Genomic DNA, 16,906 nt, shown 5'->3' with positions numbered 1-16,906 from the left:
CAACCCACCTCAACCCTCAACTGATGATTCTTCCTAACGGTTGAACATCACCAACACCAACTAGATCGATCTCTAACCAAGCTAAATAGGGCTCCAAGAACTAGTAACTCAATCCTCAACCTAGGCTCTAGGACTAGTAACTCAACCCAAGTTGTTCCATGGCTTCCAGAGCGTTTGTTCCAACCCACAAACATAAGTAATTATGAGCACCAAGCAAAAAACAAACAAGTGGTAAAACCCACAGCACCATGGTTATCTATAAAATGGCAAGGCAAAGCTAAAACCACTGTCAATCCAGGAAATCCTCCATTTTAACGACAACACATAACCAAATAACCCCATGCATATACCATGCATCCATAAATCGACAAGGAGATCATACATGCAACTTGTTACCTACAAAGCAATCTGGTTATAGTTGTTGATACGGTTATCCCCTTACGCTTTCTTGCTTTCCTTTGCCATCTTTATCCAAATCCAATGTATGTCAAAGTACTCCAAGAATTATCCAAGGATACTCTAAGTGTTCAAGAGTATGAGAGGGTGAGATAATATAAGAGAACTCCAAGATAAAACTAATAAAAGGTTGTGAATTGATCCTCATAAGCCTTTTTATCACTAAGGCCTCTATTTTCTTCATTTTCCTTTCATTTTTCCTACAATTTTCCTCACATGCAAATATGTGACCTTTCATCTCCCTTTTCTCCTATTTTCCTTTATTTTCATAAATAACATGTCAATTATTGCGACTTTTCCTTTTCTAATTTCTATATCCATTAACTAATCACAAGTGATCCCCATCACTATGTTTTCCTCCATTTTCATATTGGAATATGTGTCCCATGACCTTGGTTATTCTTTTATTTACATAGGAAATCAACCAAGGGTTGCTACATTGACTTTCTTGAACTCCTTGGAAAATACTACATCTCACTCCTCCTATAAGGATGTTGGGGTAATGATGATGATATCTCTAAGAACCAGAACTAAAATAAAATCCATGAGTGTTAGCTCGCCTGTTAGGTGTATCCAAAGACCTACCACCTCTAACTGTATCATCTTTGTCCAACTTGTATCCTGATAGAGACCTGCTACCATATGCCCCATTTTTCTTTTCCTTCTGTCCATGACTAATCCTTAGTTGGTCCTGCTTCTGCAAATTTGAGAGGCTCTGAATGATAACTGCATTAACCTTTGCTTAATTGTCCTAACCTTTGGCAAGCCTTCCCTATGCCTCAATCAACTTGTTATTATCTTCCTTAAAACTTCTGATTGTTTCCTTCAAACCTCTCAGTGTATCTGCTATATCAATAGAGTACTCTTCTCTTTATTTCTCAACTTACATGTCCCATTCCATTGAATTGACATCACACCCGTAAGGGGAGTCATGTGAACTATATTCCACCACTTTACTCTTTATCTCTGATCTTCTATCTCCTGCAAACATGTCATGTTAGATCAACCAAATAGAGACATAATCAAAATCATACCTTAATGAAGTTCAGGGGAGGCTATCACATCTACACAAATCAATCCAGATTAGCACGATATAATCTTCACAATCATATCAACTCATACATAAATAAGGCCATGATATCCATAACAATAATTAGCTAACATGCATACATGATAAACTCATAAACAACTGACATGCATGCATGACAATCACATTTACCCGAGGTCCATTGTTGTAACCTTGCTTTCATACCACCATGTAATACCGATATCAAATGAAAGGTTGTAGGGAACAAAACCGATTTGATACCACCCTGTATGATCTAGGAGGATCTGTCGATTCAATTGCACAAGTGTTCAAGTGTCGTCATCAGTGTTCAGTGTCATCATCGCTTCAGTTTAGCTGTGACAGTGTTGGTTATGATCAGGTTTTTCAGGTAATGTTCATAGGTTTGCATCGCGTTCAGCGGAGATGGTTTAGCGCCTAGTTGTCGAATTGTGTTCATCGACAGTTCCGCCAGGATTGATCGACGACATGTGTTTTGTCGTTCGACTTTGCAGGGTTGGTGTCAACATGGTTGGTCATCCATCGCAGAAGTTGATATGTCATCAAGGTTGTCGTCGTGGCAAAAGATCAATATCGTCATTTGTCAATGATAGACATATGGTTTTATGTCACATTGTGACGAAAGATTGTAAAAGGGTTTTTAAAATTATAGACCTAAACCCTAATCCTACATCTAAGTCCTAATGACTAAAACTAAACATAAAACCCTGATCAAATTCATGCCTTACAAACCATAATCCTATGCTAAACACCAAACCCTAACCTAAAACCATGTATCAAATCAAATCCTATACCTAAACCCTAGCCTAAAAAAACTATGTATTAAAAAAATACATTACAATATTCAAAACTATGTTATAAAACACCCTCAGACCTTTGCAAACAATGTAAAACATTACAAATGCAATATAACAGGCTCTAACCATTGATGGCTAACCATGTCGGAACCGCCAGAGAAGAGGGTTCATCTGACCGCATGGTGAATAGTCGTCAGGGTTGTCAGAACCGCTGACCTTACCCGCGCGGGTATGGAGACTGCGACGAAGAAGGCCATGTGATCAAGCAGACAGTGGCTAGCAGTCCCTAACCACGGCAGTTAGCCACGTCAGGAACCGCAGTACATGTGAACAGCAATGTGCTCACTGCGCAGTTTGGGGAACCGCTGGGGAACTGTCAGTGGAACCACCAACGCACTGACTGCGGGCTTTGCCCCGCTCACATGAGTTGTCCAACCTCTTCCACCCAGTTAGCTAACCACTTGCGGTTTCAAGGCTATTATAAAGTCATTTTTCGGTTTTGATTGTTAGTTTGTTTAAAAATTAATTCGAAGACCATGGCATAATGAACCAAGGTGGCAAAACATAGCCAAAAACCCTAATTCAACCGCAGAAGTTAGCTCATACACCTCAAAGGCAGTCAAAGAGGTTTGAATGTACTTGCAGGCCTATAAGAGGCAGCTTTTCTCATTGAAGAAAATAGATTGGTGGTTTTGGGTTTTTGTACGCAGATTCTGGAGGTTAGAGGTTGTTTTGTTTTCAGGGTTTCGAGAGGATCAGGAGTCGGAATTGGAAACCATAAGTGGCGTTGGAAAGTTGATTCAGAGAGATATCTGATGACGGAGGTCAGAATTTCCTGTGTGAAAGTTCATTCTGTCTAATTCACTGTGTAATCGACTCCTTCCTTCTCATTCCTAATAAAAATGGTTGCCCATCTTGAAAGTGGACTCGAAGACATATCCATCAGGGACGAACTCCGTAATCAATCTTGTTGTCTAGTATATCTGTGTATTTTTTGTTTTCACTTCTGTTATGCAACTTACTTATGGTTTATCAGCTGTCGTAAAGTGTTATGTTCAAGCAGTTTACCTCGATTTTTGTGCTTTCAGTTAACATTCAACTCATTAATGGCTAATCAATTCTACATCAGTTTTTAGTATACAGTCATTTCATATCACTATAACACTAGTATCATAGGAAATATTGCAGGGAACGAAACCATTTTGATACTACCTTGTAACGTTGGTATCAAAGGAAAGGTTGGAGGGAACAAAACCGCTCTAATACCACCCTGTAATGCCCCACCCCACATTTACCCACTTTTACAAGCACTTCAAGGTACACTGAGTTGAGTGCCACTATTTTATGACTTGACCTCCAAGTTCTAGTTATGCAAGTGGGGCCTACAAAACAAAAGTAAATTGAGATCCCTTAGAGACTACAGATCACTCAGGAGCCTACCAATCACCCCAAGTGATCAATCCCTAAGCTAGAACTCTTTTTCACTAGGTTTACACCCCAACTGCACCCTTGAAACATTGTGCATACAGTTATTGTTGAAATATGTAACTAGGTTCGATCTTCGTAATGACATATGTAAACATGATTTCATGTATTTAATGAAAAGAGAAAAATAATTTTATTATTATTCTTGAGGCACAGTTTCATTCTCAAGGGAAATTTATTTTTAGGTCAAGCACCCATTGAGTGCTTCTAGGCTTGTCATAAAGTCAATTGTGTCATTGTCATGTATTGAAGACCCATTTGGGCATGTCACATATTGTAAAGAAAATTTATTTGAGTCAAAATAGAGTCAAAATACCATCTAAGACCTCGTCATGGCATAGAGATCAAGTCGACCTACATGAAGGGACAAGTCAGCCTAAAGTTAGCAACTCATACCCCTCAAAAGCCTATATATAAGAAGGAACTCAACCTCATTTGGGCCCATTCTCAAGCAAATTTGATCTCCTCAAGGTAGAAGATGTAAAAGGATGAAGAAGAACAAGATAAAAGTTTTGGGTCTCTCTCTCTCTTTCTCTTTTGTTAGGGATTCTACAACTATTGGGCAAGACAAAATTCTTAAGTTGCATTGAAGTTGTGAAGTTGCTTCTAGGTTGAAGTTGTGAAGCTGCAAGATCGAAGCTATCAAGTTGCTTCTGGGTCGAAGTTGTGAAGTTGCTCCTAGGTCAAAGTTGTGAAGCTACTTCGAGGACGAAGTTGTGAAGGTGCAAGGTTGAAGTTATGAATCTGTATCAAGGTCGAAGTTGTCGAAGAATTTGTTGGATGGTTGAAGTTTGTTGTTGGAAGCTGTGCAAATCAAGAAGATTTAATTGGTCATGGAGGAGCCTTGGTTAAGGGTAATAGGTCTTCGAATTCGTCAATTGAAGTTCTATAAGAAGATAAGATTTCTTGTAGGTTTTCCTCTAAGGAGGAGAGGTTTTTGCCATGGTTGATAGCATATATCTTGTGTCCTCTTATCGCATTGTTCGTTATTGTTTGGTAGTTTTTTTATGATAATAGCAAAATAGTAGATTTCTCAACATGGTATCAGACCTAAGGTGACAAGTTAAGAAAGGGAAACTTAAAGAAGGACACTCAAGGACCAAATATCTAAAATATAATCAATAGCATCAATCATCAAGAAGGACCTCTCGTCTCAAAGGCACAACTAGGACAAAGATTATATCATCATCTTGAAGGAAGTGACTAAAGAAGACCTCAAACCTGTAGTTCATTCAAAGAAGGATTTAACACTTGAAGCATTCTTGGGAACCCCGTACAATCATCACCTCGAGCAGAAGAATAACTCAAAGACCCTACCTCTACTCAAAGAAATAAGGACTACAAATTGGAGCATCTTTAAGCCTCTACATCAAAGAAAAGATAGAAGAAGTCGTTGTCATCATCATCAAGGAACCAAGGTGATCTCCCTCTCTTTGAAGGAATACATCTTCATCAAGAAGACATCTTCTATTATCAACATCATCATCAAAATCAAGAAGGAATAAAGGAGAATCTTCACAAGTAAGTATCGTTATGTCCATGTCTGAATCAATCAAAATGACTTCATTTGGCAAGGAAAGCAACAAATTGGTTGGGTCATCAAATTTTCTTGCATGGAAGAAGAAGAAAATTTTGATTCTCATAGAAAACGAAGTCATTGATCATGTTAATGTTTCAATCACTAAACCTTCAAAGGAAGAAGATCAAACTCTTCAAAAACACATGAAGGGGGGAGTAAGGGCTCAAAGGATCCTTATATAATCCATCAAATATCCCCTCATACCCTATGTATCAAATTTGGAGACATCAAAACAAATATGCAAAAAAGCTAATGTAATTATTCTCTGTGAGTACTATTGAGTAAGTCATTAAGATAAGAACTCTACAAGATGAAGATATCAAAGGAAGATGGAATAGCTTCATACTTTAGGAAGGTATCAAAAATAAGAGACCAACTACAAGAGTTGGGAGAAATAGTGTCTAATAAAAAAATTACCACCATAGTGCTTAATGCACTACAAGAGGAATGGGGCAACTTCGTATCAAACATTTATGGAAAGAAGGAACCACCCCAATTAGTGAACTTTGGTCATTATGAAGAAACTAGGTTGAAGGCAAAAAGTGATGTGGGATCAAATGAACAAATTCAAACATTAATTGTCGTGGCTAAAAGAAAAGGAAAGTTTGAAATGTTTGGTCCTCAGAAGAAGAAGAAGGATATGTTAAGGATCCAATGATATGGTTGTCAGGAATATGGGAATTACAAGAGAGATTGTCCAAAATTCGAGATGGACAACAAGAGGAAAGAAAGAAATGAGGCTCATATCACCGAAGAAGTGGAAGAACCCTATGAGGATAAATCCAAAGGGATAGATCTTCACTATTAGGGTTTATCCAATACATAGCAAAGGAGAAGTGGGAGGTGAAAATACCTCCACCATGGCAGTCAAGATGAGAAGCATTATGACGAGATTCATCTTAGTAGAAGATGAAATCATACTAGAAGCATACCGTTGAAGCAAGAGATCATGACATCATTATAAAATCTTGAAGTATAGTTGAAGTAGAAATCTATAACAGTCATATGAAGAATGAAGGAGCTCTTGGTAACCTCATTGAAATCATAAGTTATGGGTAGAAGAAAGTCATATAACATAGAGTTCATCATTCATCATCATTAGTAAGGATCATTTGTAGGATTAGGATAATCAAGATCCTTCGTTGGAATTTTCATTAGAAGGTTCACCTCTCTTAGAAGAAGCAAGTGTCTCGCTAAGAATTCCATCTTGTATGGGATTCATGGTTTTAGAAGGATGATCGTATAATGTAGCATATTTGAAGAACATTTTAGATGACCAAAAGAAGGAAAGAGGTATGCATATATTTGATTGAGTCATGTCATCATATGGTTGCATGAATAAATTCTCTATCTCATGAGCATGATCAAAGAAAATGAATTTTCTCCTTTGGAAAGATGCATGAAGGTATGGTTCACATATTAAGTATATGAAACATAATATTTCCTCATATGGAATATGAGTTGGTTTACAAAGATGAAGTAGCTATGGATGGAAGTTCTCGGGGAGCAATATGTGAAGAAATAAGGAAGAGATCGTCAAAGGTGCAAAGGAAATCAACATTCGATGACTAGAAGAATTGGCCATGACATTTCCCATAGAGAAGGCATGAAGACCCTGATAAGGTATATAAATAAAGAAAACCCTTGACATTGAAAGTTTTTTACATGTGCTTATGAATGTGGAGGATGTTGATATTGCAAGCAAGTTGTCATGATGAAAGGTCATCACAAAAGGTAACTTTGATTTGATGTTCATTTTTTTTATTTTTGAAAAACATCTGTATGGATTGATACAGGGCTATCAAAAGAGAGTTGTAGATGTCACCTACAACTAGCACTCATGTGGTTGGATGAAATATCCTAAAGAAAACATGACTTGGAAGAGGTAGGTGTATGAATAAAAGGTAGATGTGGATTAGAATATCACTTTCCGATCAATAAAAGGATGACATGAATGACATGGTTCATGAAGGAAAGTGACAAATGGTTGATGCCATACGTAGAAGTCCCAAAAAGATGAAGGCTCCATAATGATGAAGATGAAACTCATGAGATCGAAAGGAGGAGCACTTCGAGCAACTAAAGGTACCATGATATCCACCGAAGAATAATAAGCTGCAAAAAGCAAGTCCCTATTTAAGAGGGATCTTGGACAAGTCCCTGGATAAGAGGGAGCTTGGGTATATTCCTTTTATAGGAAAGGGTGTATCCTCCCTAGTTGAAAAGGAAAGATAGACACATCAAATTTTGTCTTCACTTTGGAAGAAAGAATGGAGGATTGGGTAAGCATCTAGCATCTGATACTCTTTAAGGATGCGGTAGGCATCCAAGATAAGAGCAATCATGGAGGACTGATATTCTTTGGGAACTGGGAATCCAAGATAAGAAAAGTCCTGGGAGGACATATCTTGTGAACACATGGGTGGGGTATGTGCCTTGAGAGACAATGACGATGGTGTTTATAAGTGATTGGTCTCGCTAGCATTGCGCTATGATCTTATGGAGAGATATAGATGTTAGTCAAGGCCTTGCTATGTGACAATGTTGGTTGATATGATGTTGAATATATGTGTTACCAATCCGACTCTTCTTATGAGAATTCTTCATATTGATAATGTCCAAGTACCTTGTATGGATTATGAACACCTACCTAGTTAAGCGGGAGTGTTGAAATATGTAAGTAGGTTCAGTCTTCATACTGATATATGTAATCATGATTTTATGTATTTAATGAAAAGAGAAAAATAAATTTATTATTATTCTTGAGGCATGGTTTCATGCTCAAGGGAAATTTATTTCTAGGTAAAGCACCCATTAGGTGCTTCTAGGTTTGTCATAAACTCAATTGAGTCATTGTCATGTATTGAAGACCCATTTAGGCATGTTACATATTTTAAAGAAAAATTATTTGAGTCAAAATAGAGTCAAAATACCCTCCAAGACCTCTCCATGGCACAAGGATCAAGTCATCCTACATGAAGGGACAAGTCAAACTAAAATTAGTGATTCTTACCCCTTAAAAGCCTATATATAAGAAGGAACTTGACCTCATTTGGATACACTCTCAAGAAAGTTCGATCTCCTCAATATAGAAGATAGAAAAGGACGAAGAAGAAAAAGATTGAAGTTTTAGGTCTCTCTCTCTTTCTATTTTGTTAGGGTTTATATAGTTACTGGGAAAGAAGAAAGTTTGAAGCTGCATCAAAGCTGTGAAATTGCATCGAGTTGTGAAGTTGCTTCTAGGTCGAAGTTGTGAAGTTGCTTCTAGGTCAAAGTTGTGAAGCTGCAAGGTCGAAGTTGTGAAGTTGCTTCTAGGTCGAAGTTGTGAAGTTGCTCCTAGGCCGAAGCTGTGAATTTTCTTATAGGTTGAACTTTTGAAGCTGCAAGGTTGAAGTTATGAATCTACATCAAGGTCGAAGTTGCAAAAATTGTTGTTGGGGGTCTAATTGTTGGAAGGTCGAATTTTGTTGATGGAAGTTGTGCAAATCAAGAAGGAAGGTTGACTTGGTCTTGGAGGAGCCTTGGTCAAGAGTCATAGGTCTTGGAATTTGCCAATTAAAGTTATATAAGAAGAGAAGAGTTCTTGTGGGTTTTCCTCTAAAGAGGAGAGCTTTTGGCCCTGGATGATAGCCTATATCTTGTGTCCTCTTGTCTCATTGTTCATTATTGTTTGGTAGTTGTTTGATGATAAGAACACAATAATAATCAATTTGAATAAGAAGTTAATCAAGATACGTAAAAATATATCACAAGCATTTATCAATTTAAGATAAATCACCTAATCTAGCTCCCCTAGATTTCTCAACAGTTATGAGGCTCCAACTGCACCCATAAGCCTACCTGCATGCGGTTATGACCCAAATTCCTCTGTTCAAAGCATGCAGTCATGATATCTATCCCACTTTTTCATGCTAGCCTCCTGACCACTGCCCATAATTCCCTATAACTTTCTAGAATAGTGACAATGATGATAATAATGCTAAACAATCAAAGCTTGAGCAAGATCTTGACCAATACATGCCTAATGCAAGATATACATTTCGATAAACATATAAACTATAGGTCATGAATGCATATTTGATCATAAAATTCTAAACTTCATCTAGAAATCGCCAAAAAGGCTCTATGCCCTCTCTGTCGAAAATGCAGCAAGAAAATCCTTATTTAATTTTTCCTTGATTAAATTAGGAGAAATTCGAATTTCAATTTCAGTAAAATAATTGGAGGTAGTTAACTAAGGTGACTTGGGTCTTGTCACTCAGTTACTCTATAAATTCGAGTTGGAGACACTTGAGTTCAGTTATACATGATTGATTGCTAATTTGTAGTAATCTATTTCAGTAAATTTGAGTTATTTCCAGTGTAACTAGTTCTCACTATTAGTAGAATTAGGGGAGGTTTAGTCAAGGGTGTGTAAATTTTTTCACACTGAGTGATCATACAGTTAAACTGATCAATCAACCTAAATTAACTCATGCATGCAGATAATTCGAGTTACCCAATTGAGATTGGAGTTCAAGGGAAGTGTACTATTAGTTGTAAACTATTCCAAGTTGTACAGGTGGTACATGCAGTGAAAGAAGGGCCTAAAGGAATTGCACAATCCAAATTGGTGATATTCCTAATTAATAGGGGCCTAATTCCCAAGGGAACAACACAAGGAAATAAGGGCTTGGTAGGCTAAGTATTGGATTGAGTTAGTTTGTGAGGCAGTGACATAGACTATAGTAGTGCAGAGGTTGCTCCTACTTGAGCAAGCATTGTATTTCTTCTCTATTATTTGATTAATATAATACATATAGTAAGGGGTTTTGAGCAATTTCTTTCCCTTAGATAAATCTTTATGTATGTGTGTTGACTCTTGATGCATGTTAATTATTTGTGTTCTCGATCGTGATTTTATTTCCGCGGATGAGTAGAGTACCTTCAAGTCTTGTGATCTAGTAAATTTCATGAGAAGTTTTGAATCTACATATTAAATCTCTACATGGTATCAGAGCAGGAACCACGGTAGAGAAGGGAATTCGAAGTTGTCTTTGCAGGTGAATCGAATTTCTAGGATCAATTCTTCAGAGCTAGCAAGATGGCTTTGTATGAACTGAGACTCGAGATGTCGTTAAGGGTAGCTAGAATTATGTTTTGTGGAAGGACAGGCTGGAGGCAGTGTTGGAAGATAATGGGATGAAGGAATTCATATATAATGATATCCCTAAGCCTCCAACATCTGATGCTCAAGATCTAGCAGAATGGAAGAAGTGTGTAGCAAAGGTGAGGTGGATCATATTGGAGGAAGTTTGAGACCATATTGTCTTGAATCTCCATGGGAAAGAGACTCCATATGCAATGTGGTAGGCCTTGATATATTTGTTCCATAATAGTAGTGACCATGAGAAGCTAGCATTGAAGGACAAGCTTCATAATATTAAGATGCAGAAGGGAGACACAATTTCACAATACCTCAACATGTTCACAGAATGTCGTGATGAACTTGGTCAAGTTGGTCTTACTATAGCAAAGGATGATCTGGTAAGCCTAGCACTTATACGCCTTCCAAAGAGCTGGTACAACTACCAGAATTCGATAAATGGGATGGAAAAGCTACCAAATTGGGTTCGCCTTTGGTACAAGAGGAGATAAGGCAGAACACTAGAGACGCAACCTCATCCAAGGGTGATGATGAGGAGAACTACGCCTTAGCTGGAAAGGGAAATAAAGGGAAAGGGAAGAAATCCCAATCCAAAGCAGAATCATGTCAAGGGGGGCAAGAAGAAAGACTTGTCCAAAATAAAGTGCTTTCACTATCATGAACTGGGACGTTATGTTACGAAATGTCCACACAAGAAAGTAGGCAAGAAGATCACGGGTGGAGCAGTGGGTGCAGCCTTGGCTTCATAGTTCGAACTTGATTTTACCCTCATTGCATGCATGCAAAGCATAGTGATGGGTAGTGTGTGGTATCTCAACAATGGTGCCTCATTCCACATGATGGACAATAAAGAATTTTTCAGTGACTTGGAGGAGAAGGATCTCCAAATGAACATTGAGATGAGAGATGATGGAAGGTATAACGCGACCGATATTGGTACAGTTACTTTTCAGAGGGAGTTTGGCTCCCCTCTCAGGCTCAAGGATGTGATGTATGTACTGGGTCTGAAGAATAATCTAGTTTCCATCGCGATGTTGGAAAATCATAGCTACGATGTGATATTCAACAAAAGAAAGGCTTTCTTGAGACACAATTCCATAGGACAAGTGAAGAAGATCAAGGTTCAAGTGAAGAACCTCTACAAATTAGATGTGGAAGACTATGCAACATTAAACACAAAAGTAGAGAAGGCACAGAGCCAAGATGTCGGTGAATTATGGCATAGAATAATTTGGCCATTTGCATCATGGCGCTTTGAATATCATGTAGTAGATTTTTATAGGCCCTCCCAATGGATCACTAGAGCAGTGGGATACATGCAAAGGGTGTACATTGGGGAAGTACACAAAATCCACCTTCAATGATCAAGACAACAAGGCGCATGCAATCCTTGAAAGGATCCACTCTTATGTATGTGGACCTTTCTCGATAGCCTCCACCGCCAAGCACATGTATTATGTTATATTTGTGGATGATTTCTCATGGAGTGTTGGATCTACTTCATGCAAAAGAAAGACCATACATTCTCCAAATTTACTGAGTTTAAAGCACTCATTGAGAAAGATATTGGCAGGAAATTGAAGGCTCTGAGGAGCAATAACGGTGGTGAGTACATGTCGAATGAGTTTAAAAATTTATGTGCAAAGGAAGGCATTCGATGGGAGTTGACAACACCTCATAACCCACAACAGAATGGGGTGCCTGAGAGGAAGAACAAAATTATTGTGGAAGTAGCACGGGTGATGTCACATGACCAAAGCCTACCTCTACACTTGTGGGCTGAAGCATGCAACAAAAATGTCTATTTGCAGAACATGAGTCCTCACAGGATTATTGGCATTAGTACACCAGAGGAAGCTTTTTCAGGGAAGAAACTAGATGTGTCACACTTCAGGATCTTTAGATCATCAGTTTACTGTCATGTTTCCAAGGAAAAAGCTAGAACTAACAACAGAGTTGGGCATCTTTGTGGGGTACATTGATACACCTCACAGCTATCAGGTGTACTTGCCATCCCTTAGGATGACAGTGGTCAAACGAGATGTGAAGTTTGATGAGGAGAAGACAATGAGATGCTCTCTTAAGAGGGAGCTTATGTTGCAACTTGATCAAAAGATTTTGGCTCCAAAGGAATAACCTCAAGAAGTTGTGGAGCAGCCACAAGTAGAGGAGGAAAGGGTGGAGACATCCACTCAAGCAGAGACATCCAGAGAAGGAATGAAGGGAACTAGGGAAGCTAACAGATTATTGCAAGATGCTAGAGAGAATGTGGGAGCACCTGCATCACAACGTAGGCAGATGAGGTCACCAAATCGGTACATTGGGTACATGGCTCTCATGAGTGAGCTAGTTGAGACAGGAGCATCCTCATTCGAGGAAGCTTAGAAATAACCAGTATGGGTTGATGCTATGGTAGAGGAATATGATTCCATTGCCAGAAACAATGTTTGGGAAGTGGTCCTAAGACCAACAAACAAATCAGTGGTTGGTTCAACATGGCTTTACAAGGTAAATCATGTGGCAGACGGGAGCATAGAGAAACACAAGGCCATATTTGTGGCCACGTGGTTCTCTCAGGTGGAGGTAATTAACTATGCGGATACCTTTGCTCTAGCAACAAGGTACTCATCCATCAGGTTAATTCTAACACTGTTAGTTTAGATGGGGTGGAAGATCCACCAGATGGATGTGAAGACAACATTCCTCAATGGATTTATTGAGGAGGAGGTATATATTGAGCACTCAAAGGGGTTTGAGACCTTTGACAGAGAATCACATGTGTGCAGACTCAAGCGAGCATTGTATGGACTCAAGCAAGCACCCCGTGCTTCGTATATCGAGATCAATAACTATCTCACTAGTTTGAACTTCACCAAAAGTGAAACAGATGCAAACCTTTATCACATTGTGGAAGAAGGTAAATTATTGATTATTGTGTTATATGTTGATGACTTGATCCTTAATGGTGATGAGAAACAGATCATATCTTACAAGGAGGACCTTGTGAGAGAGTTCGAGATGAAGGACATGGGACTCATGCATTATTTCCTCAGTTTCGAAGTATGGCAAGGAGATGTGGAAATGTTTGTATCTTAGGGAAAGTATGCCAACGAGATACTAAAGAAGTTCCTCATGGAGAGCAGCAAACCCATGGACACTCCTATAGCAAGTAACTGGAGGAAGAAGGATGCCACTTCAGGTGAGGAAGTGGAGGCTACCATTGACAGGGAACTTGTGGGTTCACTCATGTATTTGGTGAACACACGACCGAACATGTGTTATATAGTTAACCGGCTTAGTCAAGCCATGGTTAATCCAACCAAACTATATTGGAAGGCAACAAAGCATGTGTTGAGACACCTCGGAGGCACTACTCAATTTGGTCTTTGGTACAAATGGACAAAGAGACTGAAGTTGCAAGGCTTCACATATGCAAATTGGGCGAGGAGTCCATTAGACAGAAAGAGCACTTCAAGAGGAATTTTCAGTGTTGGGTCAACAACAGTTTCTTGGTACAACAGGAAGCAGAGATCTGTGGCACTCAGCTTAGTGGAAGCAGAATACATGGTTTCAAGTCAAACAACATGTGAGGCTATCTGGATGAGAAAGATTCTTGTTGGGTTATTTGGTTAGAAGATGGATCCTACAATGATTTACTATGACAACCAGTGTTGTATCAAACTCTCTGAGAATCCAATATTTCATGATCGATCCAAGCATATCAACATCCGGTATCACCATCTACGAGATTGTGTTCAAAGGCAGATTATGTTGTTGCAGTACATTTTAACAGAGGAACAAGATGCAGCTATTTTTATAAAGGCTTTCTCAAGAGGGAAATTTGAGTTCCATAGAAGAAGGATAGGATATTTGATAATCCCTTTCTTGTTGACAGTGAGTGTTGAAAATGCAGTAAGAAAATCCTAGCTTAATTTTGCCTTGAATAAATTAGGAGAAATTCGAATTTCAATTTCAGTAAAATACTTGGAGGTATTTAACTAAGGTGACATGCGTCTTGTGACTCAGTTAACTCAATAAATTCGAGTCGGAGACACTTGATTTTAGGTCTACATGATTGATTGCTATTTTGTAGCAATCTATTTCAGTTAATTTGAGTTATTGTCAATGTAACTAGTTCTCACTATTAGTAGAACTAGTGGAGGTTTAGTCAAGGGTGTGTAACTTTTTTCACACTGAGTGATCATCTAGTTAAACTAATAAATTAGCCTAAATTAACTCATGCATGCAAAAAAATTGAGTTACCCAGTTGAGATTGGAGTTCAAGGGCAGTGTACTGTCATTTTTAAACCATTACAAGTTTTATAGGTGGTGCATGCAGTCAAAGAAGGGCCTAAAGGAATTATGCAATCCAAATTGGTGAAGTGCCTAATTAATAGGGGCTTAATTCGCAAGGGAACAATGCAAGGAAACAGGAGCTTGGAAGGCTAAGAAATTGGCTAAGTATTGGCTTGAGTTAGTCTGTGAGGCAGTGAGATAGATTACACTAGTGGAGAGGTTGCTCGGGCTTGAGCAAGCATTATATTTCTTCTATGTTCTTTGATTAATGCAATATAAATAGTAAGTGGTTTTGAGCAGTTCCTTTCCCCTAGATAAATCTCTGTGTATGTATGTTGAATCTTGATGCATGTTAATGATTTGTGTTCTTGATCATGATTTTATTTCCACATATGAGTAGAATAGCTTCAAGTCTTGTGATCTAGTCAATTTCATGAGCAGTTTTGAATCTACACATTAAATTTCTACACTCTCTAGCTAGCTGCAATAACACTTATTAGCCCATGCATTCATAAACCATCCAGTAAATTATCAAATCATGAACAAGATCCATAGCTATATCACATCATAAAACCATGCATATAACCAACATATAACCATAATAGAAACTATGACAAATCAATGATAAGATCACCATTATAATCAATACAAGTGCTCATAGATCACAATATGAAAATAACTCATATTAACATATGAAAATGCCAACCAAGTTAGGGACTTCCACGTACCACCCGACCATCGATTTGGCTGAACCAAATATCTCTTTCAGCCAATCATCCCTGCGCCATATTCCAAGCATGAATGCGGGATCATAAAAATTATACCAACATAGAACCAACTAGGGCTTCCAGAGGCCAAACCACCTCAACCCTATAACATAGTGATCTCACCTATACGATCCATAATTCACTAACATCAACTTGATTGGTCTATATCCAAGTTGTCCATGGCTCCAAGAATTAGTAACTCAACCCACAACCTCCATGGAACCCAAGCTATTTTAGTGCTCCACAGTATTTTTCCCAACCCATAGGCTCAAGGGACTAGTAACTCAACCCACAACCTCCAAGGAACCCAAGCTGTTTCAGGGCTCCAGAAAATTTGTTCCAACCCATGACTATTGGAAACCGAAGAACCAATCAAAAAATCAAAATGGGGAACCCACTACACCATGGTTATCCATGTAATGGCAAGGCAAGGTTGAAACCATTGTCAATCCAGGAAAATCTCCATGCCAATGACAACACATAACCAGGGAATCACATGCATATAGCATGCATCCAAAGATCAGCAAGGAGCTCACACATGCAACATGTTACCTACAAATTAATCCTGTTGTGGCAAGTTATTCAACTATCTCCTTGCACTTCCTTGCTTTATCCAAATCTAAGGGAATGCTATAATGCCCCAAGCATGCTCCAAAATTTCTCTAAGTGTGCAAGAGTATATGAGAGAGAGAGAATGAAAGGAGAGAGCCAAAACTAAACTAACAAAAGTTGAGCAAAAGCCATCAACTGTTTCTTTGATGCCTTTTTATCATTGATCTCTCATTTTCTTCATTTTCCTTCATTTTTCCTCTAATTTCCCTTGCATCTAAATTTGTGTCTCTTTACCTTCCTTTTCTCCTATTTTCTTTTGTTTTCATAATTAAATGCCAATTATTGCCTCGTTGTCTTTGCCAATGCCTTTGTCAATTTCCATAGCCATTATTGTCCACAAGTGATGTCCACTATAATGTTTTTCCCACCATTTAACTTGGAATACATGTCCCATGACCTTGGTCTTATTTTATTTACATGGAAAATCAACCAGGGTCTGTTACAGTTTCTAACCTTCTTTTGATAATGCATCTACCTGATTGATTAGCTCCCTACATATGTGACTTGTTAAAAAAAGTATAAAACTATAGATAACTCTTTCACATGTCATGCCAATGTAGAAAACCCTAGTGAAAATTCCATGTAATAAAAGATAAAAACAATAACCACATATGATGGGACACTTATTCCAAGTTGAATGTTGGGCAAGACATCCTAGTGGGTGTTCATTTGGTTTTTTATGACTAAGGAAATTGGCAACGG

Source organism: Pinus tabuliformis, chromosome 9, assembly GCF_031772625.1.
Source record: "Pinus tabuliformis cultivar Carrire ecotype Pingquan chromosome 9, CPIR1, whole genome shotgun sequence".
Lineage (NCBI taxonomy): Eukaryota > Viridiplantae > Streptophyta > Pinopsida > Pinales > Pinaceae > Pinus > Pinus tabuliformis.
The sequence above is the reverse complement of the archived record's forward strand: the minus strand, read 5'-3'. Positions refer to the sequence as shown.